The sequence below is a fragment of the Girardinichthys multiradiatus genome, chromosome 4 (assembly GCF_021462225.1).
Source record: "Girardinichthys multiradiatus isolate DD_20200921_A chromosome 4, DD_fGirMul_XY1, whole genome shotgun sequence".
NCBI classification, from domain to species: domain Eukaryota; kingdom Metazoa; phylum Chordata; class Actinopteri; order Cyprinodontiformes; family Goodeidae; genus Girardinichthys; species Girardinichthys multiradiatus.
In genome coordinates, this window is record NC_061797.1 from 337,021 (window position 1) to 355,333 (window position 18,313).

Below are 18,313 nucleotides of genomic sequence, written 5' to 3' on the forward strand. Positions count from 1 at the left end.
GAGTGCTGTATCAAGGCACCTCAGTGGGAAGTCTGTGGGAAGGAAAAAGTGTGGCAGAAAACGCTGCACAACGAGAAGAGGTGACCGGACCCTGAGGAAGATTGTGGAGAAGGGCCGATTCCAGACCTTGGGGGACCTGCGGAACCAGTGGACTGAGTCTGGAGTAGAAACATCCAGAGCCACCGTGCACAGGCGTGTGCAGGAAATGGGCTACAGGTGCCACATTCCCCAGTCCTGGGCTACAGAGAAGCAGCACTGGACTGTTGCTCAGTGGTCCAAAGTACTTTTTTCGGATGAAAGCAAATTCTGCATGTCATTCGGAAATCAAGGTGCCAGAGTCTGGAGGAAGACTGGGGAGAAGGAAATGCCCAAATGCCAGAAGTCCAGTGTCAAGTACCCACAGTCAGTGATGGTCTGGGGTGCCGTGTCAGCTGCTGGTGTTGGTCCACTGTGTTTTATCAAGGGCAGGGTCAATGCAGCTAGCTATCAGGAGATTTTGGAGCACTTCATGCTTCCATCTGCTGAAAAGCTTTATGGAGATGAAGATTTCATTTTTCATCACGACCTGGCACCTGCTCACAGTGCCAAAACCACTGGTAAATGGTTTACTGACCATGGTATCACTGTGCTCAATTGGCCTGCCAACTCTCCTGACTTGAACCCCATGGAGAATCTGTGGGATATTGTGAAGAGAACGTTGAGAGACTCAAGACCCAAGACTCTGGATGAGCTAAAGGCCGCTATCGAAGCATCCTGGGCCTCCATAAGACCTCAGCAGTGCCACAGGCTGATTGCCTCCATGCCACGCCGCATTGAAGCAGTCATTTCTGCCAAAGGATTCCCGACCAAGTATTGAGTGCATAACTGTACATGATTATTTGAAGGTTGACTATTTTTGTATTAAAAACACTTTTCTTTTATTGGTCGGATGAAATATGCTAATTTTGTGAGATAGGAATTTTGGGTTTTCATGAGCTGTATGCCAAAATCATCCGTATTAAGACAATAAAAGACCTGAAATATTTCAGTTAGTGTGCAATGAATCTAAAATATATGAATGTTAAATTTTCATCATGACATTATGGAAAATAATGAACTTTATCACAATATGCTAATATTTTGAGAAGGACCTGTACATTTGAACTTAGTCTGTAACTCCCACAAGATGCTGTACATACATCCAGTAATCCTTTTACCTTTGGACTGCTGAGTTTTCAAATATCCAGTTCTGATTTAGAACAAACTCAGTTCCTACCAACACAACCATCAGAGACACACCACTGATTTAACGGTCCTGTTACCTTATATTTAAACGGCTTGCTTCCTTAATCTTTTTTTGTCCAATTTAGATTTAGCATTTACAGGAAATAATGTTTTTTATGATCAAATTATATGGGTGCATGAGTGTGTGTGTGTTTGTTTGTCACTTGGGAAAGCAAATTTGTAACAATGGCGAGAAGTGCACAAAGCTTGCAGCAGGGGCATGAAGCCTCACCTCCCGGACGCTAAACCAGCATTAGGCAGATAGACACAAGCACCACCACAGAACCCATATACCCGATACGGAGACCAGCTGGCACCAAAGCATACACTCTAAAAAGTCATTCTGGGCCTTAGTATATATCACAATAATAAAAAAGTATATCTTCTTAATAAAATCTCTGAAGATCACAAAACTGATTATTTGAGTTGGACATATCAAAATAAATGCTTAAAAATCCAACAGATAATTTAGCCTTATATTTACAAAATTTATTTAAGTTTATTTCACAATAGAAATCAGTATTAAACAAACAAATTATAATTTTTAGATATTCGTAATATTTTCAGTAAATACCAGTCAAAACTGGGGCTGCACGGTGGTGCAGTTGGTAGCAGTGTTGCCTTGCAGCAAGAAGGTCCTGGGTTCGATTCCTGGCTGGGGGTCTTTCTTTGGAGTTTGCATGTTCTCCCCGTGCATGCGTGGGTTCTCACCGGGTACTCTAGCTTCCTCCCACAGTCCAAAGACATGCTTGTTAGGTTAATTGGTCTCTAAATTGCCCTTAGGTGTGTGAATGAGTGTGTGCATGGTTGTTTGTGTGTTGCCCTGCGATGGACTGGCAACCTGTCCAGGGTGTACCCCACCTCTCGCCCATAGACTGCTGGAGATAGGCACCAGCTCCCCTGCGACCCACTATGGAATAAGCGGTAGAAAATGACTGACTGACCAGTCAAAACTTTTGAGTATGGAAAAATTACACCAATCGGTTTCAAGGACTTTAATTATTACTCACTCAAACTCAATAGACTTCATCTACAACAACAACTAAAATTGACTAGTTTTTAACGTGACGTGCCGACATCCGCGCGCAAGAAGAGTGGAATTATGGGATTTTAACCCTGCTTTAAGCGACAACACCAGGCAAGCAACGGTCGAGGAGGCACCACGGTAAAAATCACCTGGAGGACTCCATACGCCAGTACTGTAAGTAGAGTGCTCAAAACATTTAGCAAAAATGTAATAAGTAACAATAAGAAAATGTAACAAAATAGTACAAAATGTCATGTGTGAGTGTCAATGCAGCTGTTGCTTTTGAGCTCACATAGCAGAAACGGTAAAGCTGACGACTTTAATAGTGATATAAATGCTATGTAGCGAATTTTACTACATTTTGATGATGAAATTGTGTGTTAGCATGAATTTTGTGGCCATGATAGATGATTCTGTTTTATTTTTTGACGGAGTATTTTTTTTTGGCTCCCGCTAACACTGATGTCATTTGAATGTTGATTTTACGTTTTCAAACATCAATTTGAAGTTTGTAGTAGTAGTTTAAAATGTAGTGGGTCTGAGAGATTTAAAGATTTACAATGCATTGTAATTGGGTAAAAATGTGGAAAAACTTTATGAATATAATATTTATATATATACATATGTGTGTGTTTATTCATATTGTGTGTGTGTATGTAAAATGTTAATAGTAGAGCTTATAAAAGTAAAAGCTGGAATGTAAGAATAACACCGGTAATAATAATTATTTGAATAACCCTCTGGTCATCCACAATAATTAATAAATAATAACCTTAAGAAATAATTTCACGTTTTAGTGCAAATTTTCCATTGTAGTTGTATAATTTACATAAAAAGAGTGTATCATTTTAATAGATGTGTAGGATAAAACATAGTGGTTCAAAAGCTATGTACATTAATAGAAATGGCATTAAATCAGTCTTTTTGCTCCATATTGACACTTTTTGTCATCTTTTTTTTTAAGGTGGCAGCTCATGCGCTGGCAATGTAAACTTTGCAAATTTGAGGATTCTTCAAAAGGCGAGCTGCTGAAGCATTATTGACTCAAGCACGGTACCTTTGGTCGTGGCTATTCAGTACCCTGTCTTTATTTAAGCTGTCCTTGCTCCTTTAAGACATGGGGTGGCTTGCGTACACACTTGTCTAGATCCCACAAAACTGAAGAGTGTGCAATCTTTCAGATGTAAAACTTGTGACTCATTTTATCCTAGAACAAAAGACTATTTCCAGCATATTAACTCCCACTTGAAAAGACATGAAACAATAGAATGTGTTTTTAACGGATGTGATTTCAAGACAAACATATACAACACACAAAAGTAGAAAACATAAGTCCCATTCATGGAAAGATTTAAAGATTGATGTGATCGCAAAACATCCTGTTGCTACAGAAAGTGAAACTGACTTATCTCTGTTGGAATCATATGGTCACGTGGATAGAGTTGGGATGTGAAAGGAATACTTCAGGTGAAATAGTAAAAGCTGTCGGTTCTCTCTTGCTAAAATTGGAAAGTATCTATAATGTCTCTTGCAAATGTGTTGATGACTTGGTGGAACAGCTTCAGTTCATCTGCACTTCATCCACTACAGTATAATACTTGTAGTTGTCCTGATTTTTAACAATGTAAACATGGGTGACCATAGGGTTGCTGCAGTACAGCAGCTTGTTTTTTCCATACCGCACACAAAGACGAGGCTGCTTTTCATGTAGCATAAAAAGCAGCTGCACATCAGCTGCTGTAAGAGTCACCCACATCATTTATAGATTGATACTGATTATTACTGTTTTATATCTGCCCTGCTTTAAATACATTGAATGTTATTTTCTGTGTCAATTTTATTTTTTAGAGAGAAATAAATTATGAAAGCATTAATTAGTTTTCTTGTGTTTTTAAAAAAAAAGACCATAGACAAATTTGGGACCACCACACTAGTATTGTTTAGTTTGTCCACTTTATGTCTTGCTATACTCTTATGTTAATAGGTGACATTTGTCTTGTGAAATGCAGGTTGAAAGTGAGCTTTAAATAGTTATCTTTATGTCTGCAGGATGCTGCTGATGGATCAGCCAGTGTTCAAGAGGAGTTATCAGAAGAGGTGATGAAGATTTACCTGCTGAGGAAACGAGACGGGTCAATCGATGTCGGGATTGAGGGCAACACTGTCCTCAGCAGTCTCGGGGATGTTAGCAGAGCCTGCTGCTATCTCTTGGGTCTGACCTATGCGTTGGATCTGCGATACCCCAAGAACCTCAAGTACAGTTTTGAGGTTTTCTAGAAAGTACCGCTGGAGCTAGATTCTGGAAAACCTTCCAACAAGATTCAGAGACTGAAGAATTACCTCAGTATGTAGTTGCTGGTTAGAGTTCAATAAGATACTCTCTTGGTCTCTTCAATGTTAACGGAATTTTTCATTGACAAGTCTAAAGTTTGCTGACATACTGTTGTCCTAATGTTTACATAAGAGTTGAGTTTTTTTTTCATAGTGAACATTTTGAACTGGTATTTTCTGTTGTAGAGCTTGAAGAAATTAGGTGAAATATCACTATTTTTGGTGCATTTCAGGAGGATTCAAAATGTTCTTGCATTTCAGCAATATGCTTGTGTTCATTTCAGCCTGATGCTCACATTGACATTGTCACATCATCACGATAATGGCAATAATTATACGTGAGGAAAGTTTTAATGCAAGCTGAGTTTTCCATTAATGCCAAGAGCCCGTTGTTCTTGGTGCATTTTAGCCAAGGTTATAGAGACCCCTTAGGGGTTCAGTTCAGCTGTTTTTACAGCATGGACATTTTTACATGTCATTTGCAAAGATAAGCTGTTTAAACTTGATATTTTATATTTGTCAAATCAGACAAATGTTTAATTAAAAATGTTGACATGTGTAGAACTGTTTTGTTTATTTAATTGTATTTGATATCAACCTGAAATACATCTAGATTAAAGAGTTAATACTTTCTAAAGAAATGAGTAAATATAACACATTTATTATGATATTTGATGGTCCAGTATGAAGTACATTATGTTAAAAACATTAAGTAAATGTAGCAGAAATTTTTGGTTAAACAATAATCTCATTTTCAGTTGCATCTAATTAACATTTGAATTATATCTACTAAATTTTATGAGTGGTTTGAACTTAGTGTTACTATTGCATAGACTTAAAATTCTAATTAAATCAACTAAATTGTATATTTCATGGTACTCAATGTAGTTGTTCAGATCTGCTTTTTAAAAAAAAGTACATTTACTTAATTCATAAGGTACATCTAAATGATTTCACAGCTTTCAAATGTACTCAATATTTTAAGTGTAAAAATGCTACACAGATAAAATTGAGTAGAGCATAGTTAAAGTTTTTAGAGTGTAGGAGCAGCAGCCCCCAGGCCAAAGAGGCATAGGGAAAGCCATATGACACCAAAAACTACCACCCAACCGCACTGCCATGTCCCCCAGTGCAGGCAAAGCCCAGAACCCAGTAAACCTGTGAAAGGCATCTGGACAAGGCCCCAGAACTGCCCAGAATCAAAGAAGTGGTAGCTTTGAAGCCTGAATCCACAGAGACCTTCACTGGTGGAGACAGGAGATGATTTTATGTTGGGGTGGGGAGTTAGTTAATACACCAAACAAGGAGAAAACAAACTCCCATCAAAAGACACTGTGCAGCTGAGGAGGTGTATAATGATGTCGAATACTTCTGCAGAACCAACATTGTTTTCAAAACACCAACAGTATTCCACAATCATTGACACTCTTCACCTGTTGTTACCAATCCCCGAATCATTCCTCACTGTGGGAACCCCCTCCTCTCCACCACTGGACTATGCTGACCAGATGAAGATATTTTTTACTGCTGCGACACAAATGACCATATGTTCAACTCTCCTGTTCTCTAACCATATTGCCTGAAATGAATCCTCAACAATGGAAGAAAAAAACATAAATTCCGGCACCTCCCTAAATTTCAGTATTCCAAAATTCCCCACACCTACAAAAAGTATCACCAGTCTCTACCAGATAAGGTCTCAGCAGCACCCTCTACTGCTTCAAACTTATGCTGATGCTCTGTGTCCAGGTTTTAAAGCCGGCAGATGTGAAGCAAAAAGCTTTCAATTCAGCACCAATTCACATAAACGTCATCTCAACACACGTTACAAAAAAAATTCTAATTGACTTCAAGTCATACACATTCCAAATTGATCCTAGTTACAATGCCGTCAAGTTTAGTTTATTATTATATTTAAATTGGATAAATAGTTTTCTATCTAAGGAAACCTAGTAGATTGCATTGACTCGGTGACTAGCAGCATTTTCTCCTCCTGGATGAGCAAGTAGCATGCTCAATGTTTACTTAGTTATAAATAGACATGTGTGGTATCCTCTAAAACGTCAGACTCTTGGCTAAAAGCTGATATAAACCATTTCTAAGAACACCAAACAGTTAAAACTACAAGCAGTTGAATCAGAAAGTAAACAAGTTCCACAAATTGCCCTCACAGCAAATCTCGGTCTCAGCTGCCCTTCCGGCAGCTTGTACACACACAAAGCATATCTGCAGACAGCATAGAGCTCACACATTCCGCAAATAAAAGTTTTGTCACAATTCACCCAGGATTTAGTAAACCAGCAACAAAAGAAGACGAGTATTATCACTCACAAATGAAAAACATAATCTCAAACCTATCTTACCTTCATCTTTTTCTTCTCCAAATCCTAAATCCATAGAAATAAACCACATTTTGTGGACAACTACATCTCCCAGAGTGCTTTGAAGTGGTGTAACACATTTCCTGCTTCCTGTATCTGAAAGGAACGTGTTGATTCCACGTATGTAAAAGTCACTCAATCTGCATTACAGGTCATTGTCTTTTTACAGCTGGTGATTGGTAGGACTGACATCAATGTGTTTGGCATAATCTGATTCTATTGGCTCTACGGATTAAAAGGAGGGGTCGTTTTTTGCAATTCGGAACAACCAAACAAGTTTTTGTGTACAGCTTCCAGTCAGTGAATGTGTAGCAGTTGGAAAAAAAGAGAGCATTTTCTCTGTTTTACTAAAAATGGAAAATAAATGTCCGTAACATAAATAAATAAACGAGCTGCTGTAATGTCTGCCAAAGTTGTTAACAACAGTTAAAACTTGGTACCCTGCCTCTCGCCCATAGACTGCTGGAGATAGGCACCAGCTCCCCCGCGACCCACTATGGAATAAGCGGTAGAAAATGACTGACTGACTGACGTATGGACCCTTTAGTGCGTACCAGCACTGATATACAACACAAAATAAGACATGGTGTCAGAGTGAAAGGACCGCTCAACTAAGGGCTGCAAAATGGACATAGCTGGAGTTCCCCTGTTTTCAGGTTTGCTGCAGAGGAAGAGTGAGGAGAGAAAGGGCAGCTATCTTCTCCTGTGGGTAGAAGAAAAACGTAGGCATTACAATTCATGGTCTTTGACTGAAGGTGAGGGAAAGCTGCTAAAAACATTACAACAAATACGAAGCTTAAATCATGCCAAAAGCAAATGTAATATTTGCTCATAACAAATTCAAGTAGAAAATACAAAAAGCAAATGAGTCATTTGAACAATCTATGATGACGCTAGGACTGTGTAAAAGACTGTGCTTGTGCCAACAGCATTGGGCCAGAAGTAATGTTAAACAAAGCTGTTGATATTTTCTGGTCGCACGAAGATGCAAGGGCTCAGTAACAAAAAAAACAGCAGGCAGCACAAGTTACCAGTGAGGGGAGAATGTGCATGCATCCTATTCTTCTATTCTATTCTTCTATTCCTACAGATATGTCCTGCAAGGATTTTCAGTACACACATACACACATTGTAGCCACATGCTGCATTGGGGAGGACACGCGCGTTAACATCTTGAACTCACTGGTCGAGTATCTGAGCCAAGGATTCTCAAAGAAGAGACAGGTGATCTTAAATTAAAAAGCTGTTTTTCAGATTTCCGGGGGACAGTCCGCGTTTAAGAAGACATGTGCCCAGCTAAAGCTGTCCCTGGAAATGTCCCCAATTTTAGTGTTTTGTGAATGGGAAAAAAATGTTGTGTGTAGACTGTTATTACGGTGACCGGGGGTAGAAAGTGAGCATGTTGCACGCAAGAACAGGTATTACGGTAGCTGGTTGCATTGCAGACATAGTAAAAGAAGAGCTGAGCGCTCTCCCTTGGACTGGGCTGATCTTGTCGTGATAAAACTTTGGCTCACAGTAGGAAACGCTGCTAGTGTTCTCAACCTTTGCTGTGCCCAGGTAAAAAAAAAAGCTTGAATGTGTTGTGTTTTACTAAAGGTGAGGACGAAAATGCTAAATAAGCCTTTTTATGAATGAACAGAACAACAAAGGCAAGACAAGAGCGCAGGTGTTAACTGCAGCTGAGGAGGGAAAGACAACCACCTGATTAAATGTGCATTTCTCCTGTGGTATAAGCCTGTTGCTCCAAGCAAAAATAGTTGTGTTTCCTTGCTAAATATGTCAATTTTGGCATTTCATCAGCTGAGGAAACTGGTCAAATAATTAAAGAAACATTAATATTTATAAGATTATATTAGTATTACCGTAATTTCTCATCTAAAAATAATCCCCTTCTAAAGGGTATCTGAAACAAAAATCTTCTTATACTTGTTAAATCAAAATTTTTTGTATGATGTATGTCTAATGTTTTTGAGAGGATTGTGATCATATGTCTGTTTTAGAATCATAAAATACTAACAGAACAGGAAAGAGGGGGAAAATAGAAAGACAGAAAAAGAGTGAAAGAGCAGAAGAAAATTGGAATAGTTAAAGAGAGAGGAAAATAGACTGATAGAAAGAAAAGTAAAGCTAAGATAAAAAGAATAAGTGTTATAAAAAGTAAAAGAGGGAAGAAGGCAGCCATTACTACTGCTATTACTTGATTCATTTTATTACTCTTAGAATATGCTACCAACAGTGTGAATAGACCTTTCCTGCTAATGAAACTGTAACTGTGCCAATGTTTTCATTATATCTTGATAATATTAAATTTTTTAATCTCCAAGCTGGAAATGTCCCTGGATTTGATTTCAGAAATCTGGTCACCTTAGCTAAAGCCATACTCACCATTAGTTCAGCTGTGTTTATTACACAGCTCAATCTGTTCGCAGTGCGATTGGCAGTAGCATGCTGCCATCTTGCTAGTCTATCACTACATTTAATTCGTCACCGTGATGACTATTTAGCACAACATTAATCAATTTTACAATTGATTTCTTATTCAGCAAAGGATTTTTGAAACATTATTTTATTAAAATAGCGTTTTATTTTCCCTTCCGCTTTGCTTCAACACCCAGCAACGGTTGTTAGCTTTCAGAGCTAATATGGCCTGGCCTCATTTCCAATTCCTCAAAACAAACCTTGGTTCTTAAACATTCATATTCTCACTGAACTGTGATATCAGTGCATTATTTTATTGGTTATAGCTCAGTTGTATTGTTACTTGTTCCTTTTTGCTATTTGTTTCGTAGTTTATTAGTTTAATCAACTTAGTAGTTTAACTAACTAATATCTTTCATGTAAAGAGTTTCTTGACTATATATGTTTAATTGGAAGTATTTTATTAATTAATTCTTGTATTTTGGGAAGAAATTTATTTGTGCAGTGACCGCTGTTTAAGAACACCAGTGTGCGAATTCACTCCTTCATCTACAACCCCAGTTTCAATGAAGTTGGGACATTGTGTAAAACGTAAATAAAAACAGAATACAATTATTTGCAAACGGTGTTCAACCTATATGCAATTGAATACACTACAAAGACAAGATATTTAATCTTTAAACTGATAAACTTTATTGTTATTTTGGAAATATTCAATCATTTTGAATTTGATGCTTGCAACACATTCCAAAAAAGCTGGGGCATGGGCAACAAAAGTCTGGGAAAGTGGAAGAAAGCTCCAGAAACACCTGTCTGGAACATTCCACAGGTGAACAGGTAAATTTTAAACAGGTAAGTGTCATTATTGGATATGAAAGGAGCATCTGTAAATGCCTCAGTCTTTCACAAGCAAGGATAAGGTGAGGTTTACCACCTTGTGAACAACTGCCTGAGCAAGTAGTCCAACAACTTGAGAACGTTTCTCAACTTACAGTTGCAAGGAATTTAAAATTTCATTATCTACATTCCATAAGATCATTGAAAGATTCAGAGAATCTGGAAAAATCTCTGCACGCAATCTGCAAAGCTGAAAACCAACATTTAATGACCCTGACCTTCGATCCCTCAAGAGGCACTGAGAGGGCACAGACCAACATCATTCAGTAATGGATATTGCCATGTGGGCTCAGGAACACTTCAGAAAACCATCCATCCATCCTTCCATCGTCTTCCGCTTATCTGGGGTCGGGTCGCCGGGGCCGCAGCCTAAGCACGGAGACCCAGACTGACTGGATGTAATCTGCTGGGTTTCCTTAGATAGAAATACTTTTTATCCAATTTGAATAAATAACAATCTGACTGTGCTGTTCAATGGTTAGTTATTAATGCATGTGCCTGATTTTAAATCTATATGATTCGATTAAATTGACATAGCCCATTTTAAAGTTACCCACCATTCACACAATGCAACAGGAAACAACACTCCAATTATTTTTACCTCCATCTTCCTCCCTCCCTGTTGGACGGAGTAATGGGGAGTCAGGTTTAGCCTAAACCGGCTCAGTTATGGTTGAGGTGCAAACACACCCTCCATTTCTGCTACCTGTTCGACCCCTTCTCTTTTCCAGTGGTTAAAATCAGTCTGACAGAGAGAGGTATCCCAATCCTTGTGGTTTTTAGTATAACAATGGCCACCAGTGGGCTCTACATGGACACTCTTTGTCAGTGTATTATTTTACTTAGTACTCCTACACAGAGCCCATTCTAAAATGGCCAAACTCTAACACTCAGTAGTTTATTCTAACCTCCCCAACAACCCTATACCATTCCAAACCCTTCGTGAAGTGCCTTGAGACGACATGTGTTGTGAATTGCCGCTATATAAATAAAAAACTGAATCCAGACTTCCCTCTCCGCAGCCACTTGGGCCAGCTCATCCGGGGGAATCCCAAGGCATTCCCAGGCCAGCCGATAAACATAGTCCCTCCAGCGTGTCCTGGGTCTTCCTCTGGGCCGGTGGGACATGCCCGGAACACCTCAACAGGGAGGTGTCCAGAAGGCATCCTAACCAGATGACCGAGCAGCCTGAACTGGCTCCTCTTGACATGGAGAAGCAGCGGCTCTACTCTGAGTCCCTGCCGGATGACCGAGCTTCTCACCCTATCTCTAAGGGAGAGCCCAGACACCCCGCGGAGGAAACTAATTTTGGCCGCTTGTATCCGTGGTCTCGTTCTTTCGGTCATGACCCAAAGCTCATGACCACAGATTAGGGTAGGAACGTAGAGCGACCGGTAAATCAAGAGCTTCGCTTTCTGACATGGCTCTCTCTTCACCACGACAGACCGGTTCAGCGCCCGCATCACTACTGACGCAGCACTGATCCGTCTATCGATCATCCGCTGCATTTTTCCCTCATTCATGAACAAGACCCCAAGATACTTGAACTCATACTTGAGGCAGGACCTCCCCCCCGATCCAGAGGAGGCACTCTACCCTTTTCCGGCTCAGTACCATGGCCTCGGACTTGGAGGCACTGATTCTCATCCCAGCTGCTTCACACTCGGCTGTGAACCGCTCCAGTGAGAGCTGTAGATCACAAGCTGATGAAGCCAATAGGACCACATCATCCGCAAATAGCAGAGATGCAATCCTACGGCCTCCAAGATGGATTGCCTCAACACCTTGGCTGCGCCTACAAATTCTGTCCATAAAAGTTATGTATTGGTGACAAAAGGCAACCTTGGCTGAGTCCAACCCTCTTTGTACTGGGTTAGGGTTATGTTACTGTTATGTAATATCTGTGTGTGTGTGAGTGTGTGTGTATGACAGAAAGAAAAAAGTAACGAGAAAGAGATCTGAAAAGAAGCAGTTAACCTCTTATCTAACCAGTGTTACATGTTTTTGACAAATTTCTTGTTGCTCTTAATAAAGTCAGGAAGTGATCACCTGGTCCCTGAACTGCCCATTAACAGACAGTTTATCTACAACCACTCAAACCCTGGTGCCTTAAGTGTTATTTCCTCCTGATTGGGAATAATCTACTTTGGACTTGCTCTTTTTGCTTATAGTGATGTGATGTTTTTACTCTGTCATTATAGAGTTTCAGTTGACATTGGAGAAATTCACAGACTGTGGATTCAGCATCCTCATCTGCCTGTTCTGGGATGCTGGAGAAGGCAAGGTTGTCTCGCATGTCCCGAGTTTAGTTCTTGGCTATGAGCAAAGGTAGTTGTTCTTGGCTGCTGGCTCACAATTTACCAGCTGCCCATTCTGTTGTTTCTCTGTCTCTCTCTGAGTCTGTCTCTCTCTGAGCTATCCCACAGATTATAAGGTCAGATAATGGAACTCATTTTGTAAATAGTGTAATAGAACTAAGTTCTAAAGCATTATTAGGGTTTCAGTTAAAGATTAAGGAAAACAATGGAAGAAACAGGGTGGCCATGGCCCAAATGCCAATCCCTGGTTAAATTATGGATGAGAATAACTCCAAATCAAACTGGTCTTACTCCATTTGCCACCTACTGTACATCATTGTATAACTCCACCCACTATATTCTGAGCCTGAAATCATGTGACACCAAGTCGCTGATGTAAATTTGTATTCTCAAAGAAATAGTACATGGCAGACCGTTTTCTCTGCCCTCTGACATGAATGAAATAGAGAAAGCACAACAGGAAACTTCATTAGCTGAATGGATGAATAAAATGTTACAAACAAAAGAAGTACAGTTGTCCAGTAGTCTGCCGATAATCTCTGCTCCTATCCCACAGAACGACCTGAGGCCTGGAGACCTGGTCCTGATTAAGACACTCCACAGGAAGGATTGGAGCACTCCTCGGTGGAAAGGGCCGTTTCAAGTACTGCTGACAACGCCCACAGCTCTGAAAACAGCAGAGAGGCCTTCCTGGATTCATAAAAGCCACTGTAAGCCAGTTTTGCCGTTACAGGAGCCAGATCAACCGACGGGGTAGCAGAAGGAAGTCCGGGTTCAAAGGAGTTGGAGGACCCATAGGGCCCAGCGTCTCAAACCGGTGAAGAAAACAGCTGATCTGCGCCCAATTATAAAATGGCTCTCTGTAACATGTGGACAGGACTGATAAGCCTGAGCATAATTCTGGTAGCAGGACTCTTTCTCTGTCTAAAGCAGGATCCACAGGAGGTGATACCGAACCAGAAGAGATGGACATCAGACGGGACCCATCTCAGATCACTGACGGAAGGACATGACGCACATCCATTCCTACAGAATTTCTGGTATCATTCACGGTGGCATATGCAACACTGAACTAGGTAGAAATGCACAAAAATGAAGAGGACGATTATGATGACATGTTGTAAATAAATCACATCAAAAGCCTGAGTGTACTCATACATTGTATTTCATAAAATGACCTTACAGCAGAAAATCGAAAGAAGTTGTTGCTTAAGTGAAATGAGAAAAAGTACAATGATGACATAAACAGGTCAGATTTTTAAATTATTTTATTTTTATGTTTTCAAGTATTATTCTTTTATTTTTAGGTTTTCAAGTATTATTCTTTTATTTTTATGATTTCAAGTATTAATCATCATTTAACTTTTAATGGTCGCCGAGGGCGGCGGGGCCGTATGAGTATTTCTCACAAAATATAATCCGTTTACCGTCCGTGGGTTTTCGCTCATACAGAGTATTTTTCTTATTTGTTTTTATATTAAATGTTTTTACTTGTGATAAAAGGAGGGACTGTTGGATGGGTGCGAGGACTTGTTATCACTCATGTAAAAACTTTGTGTTGCAAGGCACCTGCACTCCACTTTGTTTTCTGTTCTGGAATGCCTTCCTCCCTGTGTGTGTGAGATCATCGTTATCTCCGTGAGAACCAGCCTCCTTTCAGTCTCACACACACACACATATGTCTGAACTGTCTGTTGAACTGTGTATATAAATAAAGAGATAGGGTGTCAAAACTTTGTAGTTGCACTGCAAAGTGGGCTACCCTTGTCACAAGTAAAACTGACTCTGTATCGTTCTTACCTCTGAGTTGACTAAATAATACCTATCACTCTCCAAGAATTAAGCCTCCTTGCAGAGAAATAGCTATTTTGATATATTAAGCAGATAGATGAATGGGTGAATCTCTGTATGATGTATGAATGATGGTGTTTTGCATTTATGTGTGTTGTATGCGATGTCAGACTGAAATCTGTATGTTTTGATTTTGATGACCTTAAATGCTTTCTAAATTTCATTTGCTGTGTTAAAACAACAAATGAGCTTTTGTGGTCCGCACCAGAAGCTTTGCTTTGATTTGTTTTATGGTTCCTACAAGTATGGGTTAAGTGTTGAGTTATGCCCAAGTCAAATATAGGTATAGCTTTGTTACTGGTTAAAATTACTGCTTGAACCTTTTTCACTCTTGAGGGATAGACGTTAACTTATGCACTTTGATTAGAATGAACGCATACATTAAATAGAGAATGAGTTTCTGGTAGAAACTGACTGAAAGCTAGAAAAAAGGAAAAAGGCTCTCTGCAGGCTTAGAGAGATGGAATTTTCAGTTGCAAGATGTGTGTGCGCCTGCACACACGCCGTGTCTTGCTTTCCACCAGCGTATGACGAAAAGAGTGTGCTTGTGTGACACACAGCACCCACGCACGAACACGTACACATGCATAGCACACAAACACAGAACACATATACACGAACGCACACACAGAAACAAAGAACAGACACACACAAATGTGGGGAGCAAAATGCATATATGATGTAAAAAGTATGAATGTCAAATGCCGGCATTTGTCTGTCTAAATGTCTGTCCATGTGTCTGTGTTGAATGCGTCTGTCATACATGTGGGTTTATTTGTCACTAACATTTGTTTATCTAATTTTGTTTTCCTTTTATATTTATTTTTGACAATTTATTCACAAAAGAATGAGAGGTTTTTAGGAACTCCTTGGGTGTGGGCCTCTTAGTGCTCACAAAGTCCGGACTTATGATTGAATAATGTGGAGATATATTATGTGTGTAGATTATTATTACTATGTTCATAACCAGTGTGGGAAATAAAATGTGTAACATGTGTTAGTATAAGACATTGTGTATTGTGTGGCCTGCAGAAGTATTTCTCACAGGAGAGGTGAAGTGGAAAATTACTGAGAACTGCAGGAGTGTGTGAAAATTAGAGATAGTACAACTGACTGAGTTAGTCCCTGCTTATATCAGTAGATACGGGATGCAGCTGGTGGACAATACCTGTCTAAATATGGTCAGCCGGAAAAGTGTGTACGTGACTATGTGTAGAAAATATTGTAAACAAGGGCACTGCCCATTTTCGTGTGTGTTTTAATAAAAGACATGAGCCCAGTGAGAGAAGCAGAAGAAGTTTCGGTGTGTCCTGTCCACATGAGCTCTCTTCCCCTGGGCCCAGGTAATTGAACGACATACAGCTGTCTCCGTGTGATTTATTCTAATGTGTTGTGAATTCCTCTAGGTTACGGTGAATAAACGAACGCGCAGAAGGCCCCGTTAAAGGGAACTTCAACAATAACTAAATAGTTTAAATTTAAGTGAGCACGGAGTGGTCTGCAGTTACCTTGGAGTCTAAATTACTTACAAGAAAATGGATAGAATGTCCATAATTGAAGTGAAAATTCAGGTTTTATCAAAACAAAATTTATTTTCTAGTCGTAGTTTAAATGTTAACTGCCTGATGCAGGAAGACTCTTGTGTAAATACAAAGTACGGTGTTTATATTTTCTTAACCATCAAAGGATAACTGGTATGTTTAAGTCTTTATGGGGTTTAACTGAATTCAATTAAATTCAGTTTATTTATATAGCGCCAATTCACAACACATGTCGTCTCAAGGCACTTCACAACAGTCAGGTACATACCTTCCAATTAATCGTAACCATTGAACAGTGCAATCACATTCAGTTATTTATTCAAATTGGATAAAAAGTTTTTCTATCTAAGGAAACCCAGCAGATTGCATCCAGTCAGTGACTTGCAGCATTCACTCCTCCTGGATGAGCATGTAGAGACAGTGGACAGTCACTGGCGTTGACTTTGCAGCAATCCCTCTTACTGAGCATGCATGTAGCGACAATGGAGAGGAAAAACTCCCTTTTAACAGGAAGAAACCTCCAGCAGAACCAGAACCAGGCTCAGTGTGAGCGGCCATCTGCCACGACCGACTGGGGGTTTGAGAGAACAGAGCAGAGACACAAAGAGAACAAAGAAGCACTGATCCAGAAGTACTTTCTATGGGAAGGAAAAGTAAATGTTAATGGATGTAGCTCCTTTAGTCGTTTCCCCTAGAAAGAAAGAACAGATAAACTCTGAGCCAGTTTTCAAGGTTAGAGTCTGAAAGAGAGCACATAGAGTTAGTTACAGTAAAAGCTCAGTCAGTAGCCATGTCTAGGAGAGAGAAAGGGTTAAACACTAAAAGACAGGGCCATGTGGATCATCGGTAGAGGGTGAGCATTAAGTTGTTGCCAGCAGAAGCTCGGACGATGCCCCTCTCCAGAAAGGTGTCACAGGTAAACACAGAGTCAGGCCAGGTGTAGCTTCCAGGAAGAGAAAAGAGAGAACATAAAGTTAAAAGCTGAAATAACAGCAAATAATGCAAAATTGGAGAGTAGTAGGAGAATGTAGCGAAGAGGGTGAAAGTGGTCATTATGTCCTCCGGCAGCCTAAGCCTATAGCAGCATAACTACAGACATAGCTCAGGATAACCTAAGCCACTCTAACTATAAGCTTTATCAAAAAGGAAAGTTTTAAGCCTAGCCTTAAAAGTAGACAGGGTGTCTGCCTCACGGACTAAAGCTGGGAGCTGGTTCCACAGGAGAGGAGCCTGATAACTAAAGGATCTGCCTCCCATTCTACTTCTAGAGACTCTAGGAACCACCAGTAAACCTGCAGTCTGAGAACGAAGTGCTGAATGTTTAACTGAAGAACGCTTCAGAAATGGAGGAAAGTGTTGCACGTCTGTGAAAGTCGGTATGGGATTCAGCATGTAAGTGTGTTTGGGAGGAGGAGAGAAAAATGAGGAGCAGAGCAGAAGGGGGGCTCCCAGTTCCCCTCCACAAGGACGGTTCTCAAAGGGGGCCCGGTCCAGAGTTTCAACTCTCTAATTTTCATTGTAATGAATTTCATTAATGTTTTACCGATAAAATGGGTCACATGTCATTTTGGTTTGCCTTCTGTAAAGAATAATGAAAGTTTAATCATGCAATTTGTTACACATTTTGGAGAAATTTGATGGAAAGAAATTCTCTAACTATACAATCACGAAGATATATTCCTTTTTTTTTGTGCATATTTCGGGTTCTTAGATTTTAAAAACACCAGAGAAAGCATCAACTTAAAAAATATTTTAGTGGGTGGAACAAATTCCTGGATCAGGTTCAAACTATTTCATAAACCTTAATGGTGGGATAATACAACATGACAATCTATGCTTTAACCTTGCTTGGTTAGTATGTAAATGTGTTTTTAGTGTAATATAAGGCTTTGTTATTTTATTATGTCGAACAATGTAAAAGTCAGAAAGTCAGAGGGTTAGGGTTAGGGTTAGAAGCTGCCAGGTATTTTGTGACTTTCTGAATGATTCCTCAGTGAATTACAGCCTGTTAACACAGAGAACCAAACTGAACATCCACAGCAGATCCTGCGTGGACAACAGAGCACTGGCGCAAGGCCTGCTCAGACATCAGATGACAGAGAAGAATGCTGAGGCCGACAAAATAAAAGGCAGAGCAAAGGAATGGTTTCCACACACGTTAACGAGGCTTTGGACAGAGCAGCACAAAGCCTCACTGAACAGCCCAGTCAGATCAGACCAGAGGCTGTAGAGATAAATGCAAGATGTGCTAAAAAGATTCACTAAGATCAATTAAATTCATTT

The 18,313-nt window shown here is 39.8% G+C and overlaps 1 protein-coding gene across 1 annotated transcript in view; it reads right to left on the bottom strand.

Moving 5' to 3' along the window:
- The window catches only part of tpcn2 (two pore segment channel 2), a 133,918-nt gene that overhangs the window by 68,183 nt on the left and 47,422 nt on the right, over positions 1-18,313 (bottom strand). The window lies entirely within an intron of this gene.